This window comes from Octopus bimaculoides, chromosome 5 (genome assembly GCF_046866305.1).
Source record: "Octopus bimaculoides isolate indiv1 chromosome 5, ASM4686630v1, whole genome shotgun sequence".
NCBI classification, from domain to species: Eukaryota; Metazoa; Mollusca; class Cephalopoda; order Octopoda; family Octopodidae; genus Octopus; species Octopus bimaculoides.
In genome coordinates, this window is record NC_142932.1 from 16,990,583 (window position 1) to 17,004,401 (window position 13,819).

At 39.6% G+C, this 13,819-nt stretch overlaps 1 long non-coding RNA gene across 3 annotated transcripts in view; it reads left to right on the top strand.

Annotated features, from left to right (window-relative positions):
* Positions 1–13,819, top strand: part of LOC149135431 (uncharacterized) — a 139,255-nt gene that overhangs the window by 109,626 nt on the left and 15,810 nt on the right. Inside the window, exon 4 of one of the 3 annotated variants that reach the window (XR_016241852.1) lies at positions 10,074–10,509. The exons of the other annotated variants lie outside the window; for them this stretch is intronic. This is a non-coding gene — a long non-coding RNA (uncharacterized LOC149135431). Of the gene's footprint in view, positions 1–10,073; positions 10,510–13,819 lie in introns of those variants that run through there. 3 annotated transcript variants of the gene reach the window in all.

A 13,819-nucleotide genomic window follows, 5' to 3' on the forward strand; every position in this document is an offset into this window, starting at 1 on the left:
CGGTCTCCTCACAGGGGGAATTCCTATGTTTAGAATAGTATCTAACAGGTCTGTAACATAACGCTAGAAATGATGTCGAGGTGCACTTCTTTCTTCACAATAATAATGTTCATCCCGAAATCATCATTATCATCGCCATCATCACTATCATCATCGACGTCGTTATTATCGTTGTCGTCGTCATACACGTAAAATACACATAGCATGCAGACATGTTTTAAACAAGTAATAGTACAGGTGCGTGGCATACTGGTTAGAGTATTTGGCTCACGATAGTAAGATCGTGAGTTCAATTCTCGGCGATGCGTTGTGTCCTTGAGCAACTCACTTTATTTCACGTTGCTCCTGTCTACTCAGCTGCCAAAATAGAGAAGTGCCTGTATTTGAAAGGGCCGACTTTGTCACATTCTGTGTCACGCTGAATCTCCTTGAGAACAACATTAAGAGCACGCGTGTTTGTAGAGTACTCAGCCACTCGGACTTCAAATTCACGAGCAGGATTTTCCGTTGATCGGATCAACTGAAACCCTCGTCGTCGTACCCGACGGAGCACCAGTTAGACAAGTAATAGAGAAATATTTCCACCGTGAATCTTCTTCATCAGCACCTGCAACGCTTTTCTAGCGATGTGGGCGTCTTTCATCTTTTGCACCAAAATCATATTTGTTGGTATGCAATTATAGAAATGCGTACAACAATTGACTTGCGAAGAAATGAGGAATTAGTGGCGCTAATTACTTATCAGTTCATTATTATTATTATTATTACTATTGAAGGTGGAGCACTGACTCACACTTGACACCGGAAATAAGCGAGAATGAGGAATGTTTTGATGAGTATTTCTGAAAGTTCTCTACCTAATGAACCCAGCATGGCTTGAAAATGGGCAGCCATTTCTACATTTTATCGAAGAATTCGAAACAGTTGTTCATGTTGCTGTGCTGTTTCTTACATTCCCTCTATATATATACGTATATATATATATATATATATATATATATATATATATATATATATATATTTACAGAGAGAGAGAAAGAGAGAGATTATGTATAACGATATATATATATATATTCATATTAGTACATGTACACACATGCACATATATATATGTATATGTATATATATATATGTGTATGTGCGTACATATATACACAGGGGTTGGACAAAATAATGGAAACAGCATCGTAGTTTCATAGTTTTGAAATATCTATAAAACTGTCAAGAGCTTGCTTATTTTTATGCTTTTTGGTTTATTATTAGTGTTGCTTAATATGTTTTGCTAAAATTATTAATTCTTTTAAGATATCATCAGAAAAAGATAATTAAAATTCATTAAAATGACAGATCTATCGGACTTTCAAAGAGGTCAAATTGTTGGTGCCCGTATGGCAGGCGCTAGCATAACGAAAACAGCCGAAATGTTTGGTGTATAAAGAAGTACTGTCTCGAAAGTAATGATAGGCTTTGAGAAAGAGGGAAAAACCTCCTCGTCGAAACAAAATTCCAGAAGAAAATCAAAATTTTCAGATAGGGACTGTCGGACTCTTACGCGAATTGTTAGAAAGGACCACAAAAGTACAGCTCCCAAAATTACTGCAGAGTTTCCACAAAACTGTTCGCTGGGAGCTGCACAAAGTTGGATTTCACGGGAGGGCTGCAATCAAAAAACCACTACTTTCAAAGACAAATGTTGCGAAGTGTTCAGTTGAGTAAAAACCTACAGAATTGGTCCCTAGAGCAGTGAAGGGATGTCATTTTCTCGCACGAGTCATCCGTTACCTTATTTCCGTCCACCGGCCGAGTATACCTGTGGAGACAGCCAAAAGAAGCATTTGACCCAGACTGCCTTCTTCCAACTGTTAAACATGGAGGAGGATCTGTGATGATCTGGGGATGGGGGGGGGGGGGGCTATATTTTGGAAATCCGCAGAATTCATGGCAGAATTAACAGTCAAGACTATTTAAGCATTTTATCTGATCAAATTCATCCTATTGTCGCTGAACTGTTTCCGGATGGAAACTCAATCTTTCAGGATGATAAAGCACCAATTCACAAGCCAAAGTTGTTACTGAATGGCACAAGGAACATTCTAGTGAAGTTGAACATCTTATCTGCTCAGCCACTTGCACGTTGATTTCACGAGTAGGCTGTTCCGTTCATCGGATCAACTAGAACCCTCGACGTCGTAAGCGTCGGAGTGCCAACAACAACAATATATATATATATATATATATATATATATATATATATATATATACCACGGGCTTCTTTAAGTTTCGTTCTAAAAATTACACTTGCAAGTCTTTGGTCGGCCCGAGGCTCTATAACACAAGACGCCTGCAAAAGTTGTCACGCAGCGGGACAGAACTCGGAACCATGCAATTGAGAAGCAAACTTCTTACCACACAGCCACGCCTGCGCCTACCATGCAAATAATAATAATAATAATAATAATAATAATAAGAAGAAGAAGAAGAAGAAGAAGAAGAAGAAGAAGAAGAAGAAGAAGAAGAAGAAGAAGAAGAAGAAGAAGAAGAAGAAGAAGAAGAAGAAGAAGAAGAAGAAGAAGAAGAAAAACTAAAGCAAGACATCCTTGCCAAAGCACAGAGGATCCGCCGGTATGAGAAACGCCAACGTTTCTTTGAACAAAACAAACAGTTCAAATCCAACCCCAAAAAACTCTACCAAGAACTGGGTAAAAATAAAATAGACATTACTTCAGCACGAACAGCAGAAGAACTAGAGAAATTCTGGAAACAAATATGGTCGGTGAAGCAACAACCCCAAAAAAGGACCATTAAAACAACGAACTTAGCACCTGAGCAACTCTGGGCCCCTATAACAACTGAAGAGGTCACCCAGACACTGCAAAGACTAAGCAACTGGAAAGCACCTGGACACGACAAGATCCCCAATTTCTGGTTAAAACACCTGCCAGCAATGCATAAAAAGCTGGCAGAAAACTTTAACAACATAATAGCAGATCCAGAAACAATGCCTGAATGGCTCACAAAAGGGAAAACCATCTTAATCCCCAAATCCACGGAAACGGAGAAACCACAAAACTATAGACCTATAACCTGTCTCCCTACGATCTACAAAGCCTTTACTGCAATAATATCGCAGAGAGTGAGTAAACACCTGGAAAATAACAACCTGTTTCCAGAAGAGCAGAAGGGATGCTGCAAGGGCTCATACGGCTGTAAAGATCAATTATTGATCAATAAAGCCATAACTGAAGACAGCCGCAGAAAGAAGAAAGGCCTCAGTATGGCCTGGGTGGACTACCAAAAGGCTTTCGACAGTGTTCCCCACACGTGGATTCTGGAAACACTAGCCATAAACAAGGTGGCACCAATTATCATAAAATACATAGAGCACTCAATGAACAAATGGCAGACAGTGCTACAGCTCCAAACAAAAGAGGGACTTGTGAAAACGAAAGCCATCCCCATTAGAAGAGGAATATTCCAAGGAGACACGCTCTCTCCACTCCTGTTCTGCCTGGCACTCACACCTCTAACAGAATTGCTAAATAGAACTGGATGCGGTTACAAATGCTATGGAAAAACAGTCAGCCACCTTCTATATATGGATGACCTAAAATTATATGCAAAAAACGACAAAGAGCTAGAAACACTACTACAGACAGTACACGGCTTTACCAAGGAAATAGAAATGAAATTCGGATTAGAAAAATGTGCCAAAGCAACCCTGAAAAGAGGAAAATTAGTTAAAAGTAGCAATATAACACTAGATAAAGCCAATGAAATAAGAGAACTAGACGAAAGCCAACCATATAAGTATTTAGGAGTCAATGAACTAGATAGGATACAACATACACAAATGAAAGAAAAAATAAAGAAAGAGTACTATAGACGAGTTAGATCAATACTAAAAACAGAGCTCAATGCTAAAAACAAGATAATGGGTATCAACACTTTAGCTGTCCCAGTTATAAGCTACAGCTACAACATCCTTAACTGGACACTAAACGAACTATGTAAAATAGACAGGAAAACAAGAAAAATAATGACAGGATATAGGATGCACCACCCAAAATCTGACATAGAAAGGCTATATATACAACGCACAGAAGGTGGCAGGGGTCTTATACAGCTAGAAAACTATTATAAAATAACCACCATAGGACTGCAAAAATACCTACTCCAGAAGCAAGGGAAACTAATACAAATAGCCACAAAACACGAGCAAAACAAAAAACTGTTTTCAGTATTTAAGGAAGCTGACAAATACAAACAAGAAATCAATCTACCTAACAAATACGAAGAAGAAGAAGAAGAAACAACAAAAGCTATAAAACAAATGAAATCCAAACTAAAACTAGAACAGCAACGGACCATGATAAAACGATGGCAAGAAAAGCCCCTACATGGTAAATACTGGGCTAAACTAAATGCGAAAGAAATAGACAGAGAAAAATCCCAGCAATGGCTGAGAAGCTCAGGACTCAAAGCAGAGACTGAAGGATTTTTAATTGCTGCACAAGACCAAAGCCTCCCCACCAGAAATTACCAAAAACACATAATGAAAAGAAATATAACAAGTAACTGTAGAATATGTGGAGATCGACAAGAAACAATAAATCATATTATCTCTGGCTGCCCAGTCCTGGCTAAGAAGGAATATATTCACAGACACGACAGAGCTGGGACCTATATACACTGGAAGCTATGCCAACATTATGGAATAGCAACAGAAAAAAGATGGTATAAACACACGCCAGAAAAGGTCACAGAAAACGAGAAAGCAACCATACTCTGGGATATGCCAATACACACAGATAGAGAAATTAAGGCAAATAGACCAGATATAGTTGTCAAAGATCATGAAGGAAAAAAATGCCTTCTAATTGATGTTTCAATACCAGCAGATGACAACGTTTCTCTAAAAGAAATGGAAAAACTTTCAAAATACAAAGACCTGGAAATAGAGATAACTCGAATGTGGAATCTAAAAACAGAAACAATTCCTATCATAGTAGGTGCCTTAGGTATAATAAAAAAATATTCAGACAAATACATAACAAAAACACCAGGACTTACAAATATATATAACATACAGAAAATTGCACTACTGGGTACTGCACACATTCTACGCAAAACACTTTCAATACAGTAAACATAAGAGCACCACAGCAAACCACAGCACATACCCAAGGCGCACAGAGCTGCGCTCGGTAGTGAAGTGAAAGCACGTTATAAAAATAAAACTACTGAATAATAATAATAATAATAATAAAATTAATCATTTGAAATAACTGGTTACCTGGTACATACCCCAATCGATTACCTCACCTAAGCCGAAAACCACAGTCTTACCATCAAAATACCATCAGCATACCTTCCAGGCATCCTCTCCTATACCCACATCAATGACCATACACCTCCCTAACATTTTCCTCACGCTCCATCATTGTTATCACCTCAAGGTGTTTGCCTCATTAGCAGGTATTACGTCATGGCTCACCCCCAGCGTTGCGGCAGAGAGCGGGGTGGTGGAGATATGTTGTAGATGACGTTGTGTTTGCTGCTGGCGGCATTAGTGTTGGAGACAATGGTGGGTGAAGCGGTAGTAGAAGTGGTGGTGGTGGTATGGTGTAATGATGGTTGTGGTAGTGGTTATGATGTAATGATGCTGGTGGTGGTGGTTGTGGTCGTGGTAGCGGTGGTGGTGATGGTAGTGGTTGTGATGTCGGTGGTGGTGGTGGTGGTGGTGGTGGTGGTAGTGGTGATGATGTCGGTGGTAATGGTGGTTGTGGTAGTGGTGGTTGTGGTGGTGGTGGTGGAGGTACTGGTTGTGATGTGACGTGGTGGTAGTTGTGGTAGTGGTGGAGGTAGTGGTTGTGAAGTAGCGATGATGGTGGTGGTGGTGGTTGTAGGGGTGGTAGTAGGGGTAGTGGTGGTGGTGGTAGTGGTGGCGGTGATGGTGATGGTAGTGATAACATGGATAAGAGTGTTTTGTTTGCGACTGATGTAAATGGCGGTGGCGGTGGCGGTGGTGGTGGTGGTGGTGGTGGTGGTGGTGGTGGTGACGGTAGTGGTGGTAGTAGTAGTAGTAGTAGTAGATCAGCAGCAGCAAAGACAGAAGTACTAGAGGAAGTGGAAGGAGTAAGAAGGAGGAGAGGCGGTGGAAGGAGGAGTAGAAAGAGGAGGGGAGGATGAAGGAGTACAAGAGGAGGTTGAAGAGAAGAGGGGAGAAGTGGAAGGAGAATAAGAAAGAAAGAAAGAAAGAAAGAAAGAAAGAAAGAAAGAAAGAAAGAAAGAAAGAAAGAAAAAAAGAAAGAAAGAAAGAAAGAAAGAAAGAAAGAAAGAAAGAACGAACGAAAGAAAGAAAGAAAGAAAGAAAGAAAGAAAGAAAGAAAGAAGGAAAGAAAGAAAGAAAGAAAGAAGAGAAAAAGTGGAGTGGAGGGAGGAGAATGAAGAAGAGGATGAGGGCGAAGATGACAAGAGAGAAGAAGAAGAAGAAGAAGAAGAAGAAGGAGGAGGAGGAGGAGGAGAAGAAGAAGAAGAAGAAGAAGAAGAAGAAGAAGAAAAGAAGAAAAAGAAGAAGAAACGGAAGAAAAAGAAGAAGAAAAAGAAGAAAAAAAGTAGAAGAGGAGGAAGAGGTTGTAATGATGGTTTCGTGAAAAAAAAGAGAAATTAGGCAAATTAAAAACCATCCTCGTCACCTCACAGCCAACATCCACCCATCCACTCATCCACCCTGTTCCACCACTCCACCCCACACCACACCCGGCATTCCGCTTCATCCCTTGAGAATTGCACCCCATGACACCATATATCGGGTCTTACCTGAGGCAAGCCACCCACACACGTACTCCAACATACGCACCCGCGTATACAAATACCCACACATGCAGCCACACAACACAAACATAAACACACACACATGCATACTATCAAACATGCGCGCACGCGCACAGACACACTCTCAAGCGCATACATATACACATTTACACACACACACATACACTCAAACGCAATACATATACACTTTACATACACACACATGCACAAACGCACATACACACGTTCACGTACACACAGACACACTCTCAAACACATACGTATACACATTTACACACACACACACGCACACACGCTCAAACGCATACATATACACTTTTACATACACACACATGCACAAACGCACACACGCACACGCTCGCACATACACAGAGACACACTCTCAAACACATACATATACACATTTACACACACACACACACGCATGCACACCCTCAAACACACACAAATACACAATCATTGACACATACACAATTTCACCAACATACACACGCCCCCAGATACGCATATTCAGGTATACACGCACACGCACAAACAAACAGGCATGTGCACACATACAAACATGCACTTACATACACGCACATATAAATACACATATACACACATGCAAGGATATACATATATACACATATGCACATATACTTGTACACATATATGCACACATATACAAATTTACACATATCCACACATACATATATACACATATATACACATATACACATATATACACACATATATACGCACATATATGCACACATATATACACACATATATACACACATATATACACACATATATACACACATATATACACAAATACACATATATTCACACATATGCACGTATACATATACACACATACACACACTTATACACATATATACACACATATATATACACACATATATACACACATATATACAGACATATATACAAAAATACACATATATACACACATATGCACATATACATATACGCACATACACACACATATACACATATATACACTCATATATACACACATATATACACAAATACACATATATACACACATATGCACATATACATATACACACATACACACACATATACATATATATACAAACATATATACACTCATATATACACACATATATACACAAATACACATATATACACACATATGCACATATACATATACGCACATACACACACATATACACATATATACAAACATATATACACTCATATATACACACATATATACACAAATACACATATATACACACATATGCACATATACATATACACACATACATACACATATACACATATGTACATGAAAATACTCATACAGCAATAGACAGGCACACACTCAGACAGCCACATACAAAAATACACAGAGATACACATACATACACATACATACACACATACATATCTAATGCCCCTATCGCCCCTTTCTTTTGTGGATGTCTCATTAAGCGCATGTGTTAAATAAGGATCGGAAAAAAAAGGGGGGAAGAAAGAGGGTTAGAAGGAGAGTAATGAGAAGAGAAAGGGAGAGATGAGAGAGTAAAGCGAACGTGTTAAAAAGAAATACTTCAATTAGACGAATTAAAACGGCCACCAGATGTCGCCGTGGATTTTAATACACAAAGAAAAATCCAGGGAAGACGGGTATTTATCTTCTCTTCGCTCCTTTTTTTTCTGTTTTTTTTTTGTTTTATTTTTCGTTTTATTTTCTGTTAGAATAACTTTAAAAACTAATGCGAGGTTGGCTATGTGGTTAAGTGGATCGCCTTGCAACCACGTGGTTTCGAGTTCAATCCCACTGTACGGTAACATATGCAAATTTTTTCTACTAAGGTGCTGGAGTGGCTGTGTGGTAAGTAGCTTGGTTACCAACGACATCGTTCCGGGTTCAGTCCCACTGCGTGGCACCTTGGGCAAGTGTCTTCTATTATAGCCTCGGGCCGACCAAAGCCTTGTGAGTGGATTTGGCAAACGGAAACAAAACGAAGCCCGTCGTATATATGTATATATATATATATATATATGTGTGTGTGTGTGTGTGTGTGTGTGTGTGTTTGTGTGTCCTCCGTAGCATTGCTTGACAACCGATGCTGGTGTGTTTATGTCCCCGTCACTTAGCGGTTCGGCAAAAAAGACCGATTGACTAAGTACTAGGCTTCCAAAGAATAAGTCCTGGGGTCGATTTGCTCGACTAAAGGCGGTGCTCCAGCATGGCCGCAGTCAAATGACTGAAACAAGTAAAAGAGTAAAAGAGTATAGCGCTGGGCTGACCAAAGCTTTGAGAGAAAATGCGGCACGCAGAGACTATGTAGAGGCTCATTGTATATGTATATTCTTTTATACGTTTCAGCCCAAAGGCTGTGGCAAGGCTGGTGCACCATCAGTGTAATCGCCTTTTTAATGGCCACTCTCATGCGACTGGCTTTTGATGAGGGAGGGAGTCCGAAACGGCTGCCCTCTTTTGAGCTTCTTTCAATGATTTAGGTTCATCTGGGACCTTGGGTTACAAGAGACCAGGTTGGTTCTTGAAAACATCTACTCCTATAATGTGAAGGTCCCGCAGATGTATATACATATATACAGATAGATGATATACATAGCTTTCATCACAACTGCCCTACGAATGGAAACGTGAAACTCTGAGTAACAGCTTTCGTGACAAGTTTGCAGCCTGCTCGTGAAATTAACGTGCAAGACATGTGTACCTATAACGTTGTTCTCGGGGAGATTCTGCGTGAGTTGTTCGAAAATCGAGGCACTACTTATGTGTTACAGTCTGTCAGATACCGGCCATGATGAAATACCAAAAGGTATTGAAAATACGTATTCGCCTTTATATATTTAATCCTTTATATTGAACACTCAATATTTCATCTATTCAATAAGACATATTCCATATATTCAATAAGACATTCAATACTTCATTTCATTGTACCATCCATTTTTATATTATATATTATATATTCCATATTCTATATCCCACATTAATTTTACAAGAATATAAATAAAACATAAAAAACTGACAGAGTTGGAACTCTTTTAGATAAAATAATATATTCCTCTATACACGATCATACAAAACCCTTTTTTGTATTTATTTTTACTCACACACACACACACACACACACACACACACACACACACACACACACACACACACACACACACACACACACACACATATATATATATATATATATATATACATGACGGTCTCTTTTCAGTTTCCATCTGTCAAATCCATTCACAAGGCGTTGGTCGGCCTGAGGCTATACTAGAAGATACTCGCCCAATGTGCCACGCAGTGGGACTGAACTATAGTCGACTTTTCCTTTCATCTTTCCACCGCGGACAAAATAAAATAGCAGCTTGCTTTTATGGAGGGAAGAACATAGTCACAAAAGGAAAGGCAACATCCTTGACTTTTCATGGGTCTTTCGTGACCGTCCGTGACTTTTATAAAATAGAGAAAAAAAAAAAGGAATCGAAAATTCATTTCAGAGCAAAGACCTAGTTTGAATGCTTGTAACGGAGTGTACGAGATTAAAAGCACATAAAGGGCCGGGTAGTGATGGTAAAACGGGTATTGTTGCTGGTAACAGGAGGCTTGTTGAGGGATAATGAGATTGATAGTGATGTCGGTGATGTTGATGGTAGTGGTGTGGCGGCGGCGGCGGCGGAGGTGGTGGTGGTGGTGGTGGTGGTGTTGGCAGCGGCGAAAACTGTAGGGGGGAGAGTGGTGTTGACGGTTGCGGCGGCGGTAGCGGCGATGATAGAAGCGGCGGCGATAGCGGGTGCGGCGGTAGCGGCAGTGGTGGTGGCGACGGTGGCAGCGGCGGCGGCGGCAGCGGCGGCAGCGGCGGCAGCGGCGGCAGCGGCGGCAGCGGCGGTAGCGGCGGTAGCGGCGGTAGCGGCGGTAGCGGCGGTAGCGGCGGCAGCGGCGGCGGCGGTGGTGGTGGTTATGGTGGTGGTGGTGGGTGTCTTGGTGGTGGTGGGTGTCTTGGTGATGGTGGGTGTCTTGGTGGTGGTGTGTGTCTTGGTGGTGATGGGTGTCTTGGTGGTGGTGATGGTGGTGCTGCTGCTGGTGTTGGTGTTGGTGTTGGTGCAGGCGATGGTGATGATGACAGTGGCAGTTGTATTGGCGGAGATGAGGAGGATCATAACAACGAGGACGGTCCTCGCCGTTGTGGAGTACAGGGATCAATATAATTGATCTTTTCCTCCCCATAAAAATGTATGGCCTCCCGCCAATGTTAGGAATCAATATTACAAATATTTGATTAAGAGCAGACGAGAGGCAAATTTCCAACAAGTTGAATCCATGAATCAAGTTTCATGTCCAGGAAAAAGACCTTTCATTAACAAGAAGTTTGTCTCCGGAATATTTCAACATCAGAGTTTCACATACTTCTATTTCCTCATCTAGCACGTTCCGTTCACTTAAGATGGCCTTGCTGTACATTTTCGAGTTATTGTCATTGTTGCTTTTGTGTGTAGTAGTAGTAGTAGTAGTAGTAGCTGTTGTTGTTGTTGTTGAAGTCGACCATTATTATGCAAAACTCTCTGACCAGGCACAGTCAAGCCACGTTCGTCTCGTTGCTTATTTTCAATCATAGTGGCCCTACGACATTATCAAATGCTCTTTTTAAAAAAAAACAACAAAAAACAAATAACAAAAGCAAAAAAGAAAATAAACCAGTGTTTCACAACAGTCTTTGTTCTACGCCCTATTTCGATTCTCTTCTTCCCCGCCCCTATGCGCCACTCCGTGAACGTAGAAAGTTAGTACATAGCTATATATATATATATATATATATATATATATATATATATATATATATACACACACACACACACACACACACACACACACACACATACATATATATATATATATATATACATATGTATATATAGTTGAAATTTACAGAAAGCAAAAGACGAAGACAAGTATATAAACAACAAGCAAGTGTATTAGTTTGACACTAAGGAAGATGAGAAAGTCTCTTACGTTTCGGGCCTACGCTCTTCAACAGAAAGGAACACGATAAAATAAACAGAGAAAGAATTAAAAACAACTTGTGGATTTAGCGGCCAATCATGGTAAAGCATGGTCAATCATATAAAATTAAATAAGTTATTATTACCATTATCAATACCTGTATAGATAAAAATATAAATAAATTTAGTACGGTATTAAAATATCACTTACTATAAACAGAGCTATCGCTCTAAAACCACAAATTTCTTATTATGAAAATGCACACGGCGAATGCAACGAATATAAAAGAAATACGCTTATCTTATATAAACTACAGAAGTTCATAAAGATAAGCCTATTTCTGTTATATTCAGTTCCTTGTGTAGTGTGGTTCTCCGTTTGTTATACTCGTCTGTCCTATATAGCTGTGTCCACAACTCGAACAAGCTGTAACATAAATTATATCCTGGAATGCACAAATAAAGTTGGTCTTAATTGTGAACTTTTCTCCTTGTTTGAATTAGAATTCTGAGCCTTCCAGTAGGTTTGAGCATGTTCCACAGTTTCAACGTCCACATTTCACAGGCTTTTACTTGCTTCAGTCTTTGGACTGCGGTCATGCTGGGGCACTCCCTTGATGAATTTTTAGTCACATGAATACTTTCCTTAAGGCCTGGTACTTATTCTTTCTCTTTTACGGAACTCTGTGTGTGTGTGTGTGTGTGTGTGTGTGTGTGTGTGTGTGTGTGTGTGTGTGTGTGTGTGTGTGTGTGTGTGTGTGTGTATCTTTTACTTTTTCTAATCATCAGACTGCAGCCAAGCTGGGGAACCACCTTGTATATATGCTGAGACCCCCTTCGTTCATCACTGACCATGGGATTGCGCCTAGAAAGTCACCCACCTAGGCACAAGTCCGGGCAAGGTTGTTTATGGAAGACCAGCAGTCGCCCATGCATACCGGCCAAAGGAAAGGCAAAGGCCGATACAGCTTGGCACCGGTGACGTTGTAACTCATTTCTACAGCTGAGTGAACTGGAGCAACATGAAATAAAGTGTCATGCTCAAGAACACAACACGCAGCCCGGTCCGGGATTTGAACTCACACCCTCACGATCGTAAGATCGACGCTCTAACCAATGCGCCTTCACTTATTGATTAAACTCGGAACCGTATGGGTGGAAAGCAAACTTCTCACCACATAGCTACGCCTGCGCCTTCTTACAATGTGAAAAGGAATAAGTTTAATACATTTTATATATTTCAGGCACAAAGACCCATCTTCAGAGGTAAACAGATTAGAAGTGTTATTCGTTACAGTACCGACGGTCGGTATCTAAATAGATTAACATTTCTTAATTGTTTACTCCAGATGATGGACCTTTGTACCCGAAATATAAAGATTATTAAACTAATTCCATTTCTCAATTGTAAAAAGCTCTCCGTCTTCACTATTTTGCTGTTTTACTTCTTTATCACAATGTCTCAAGTAAGCTATAATGATCTTCAATGAAAATTATATTTCATAAAGTTTAAAGTATAAACAAGGAGGAACAAGGAAGAATTTTCTTTTCTTTCACGATCTCTAATGAATCTCCTCTTTTGGATGTATCTGCCTACAGTTACTCGGGTGAAAAGCGACTTCAAAGCAAAACGTGGTTTTAGAAACAAAATGTCCATTGATGAAATTATATTTAGATTTCATAATCTAAGAATCAATTAACAACTGAAATTTACAATGATTTCTTTGAACAATATTCAAAATTATGAAAAAATTGGTTAATGTTTGCTTCAAAGATTGATTTAATTGAATCAGGAAAAATTTCTAAGTGATGGATCATTTATTGAAAAAAATAAGAAACAAATCTACGAATGGAAAAGTCGAGTTAAATATTAAAGAAAATTTACCTCAGACAGAAGAATTTATTGTAAACTATACTAAAAATATTACAACAGAAGTTAATGATTTGTATATAATGTATGGTGGGAACT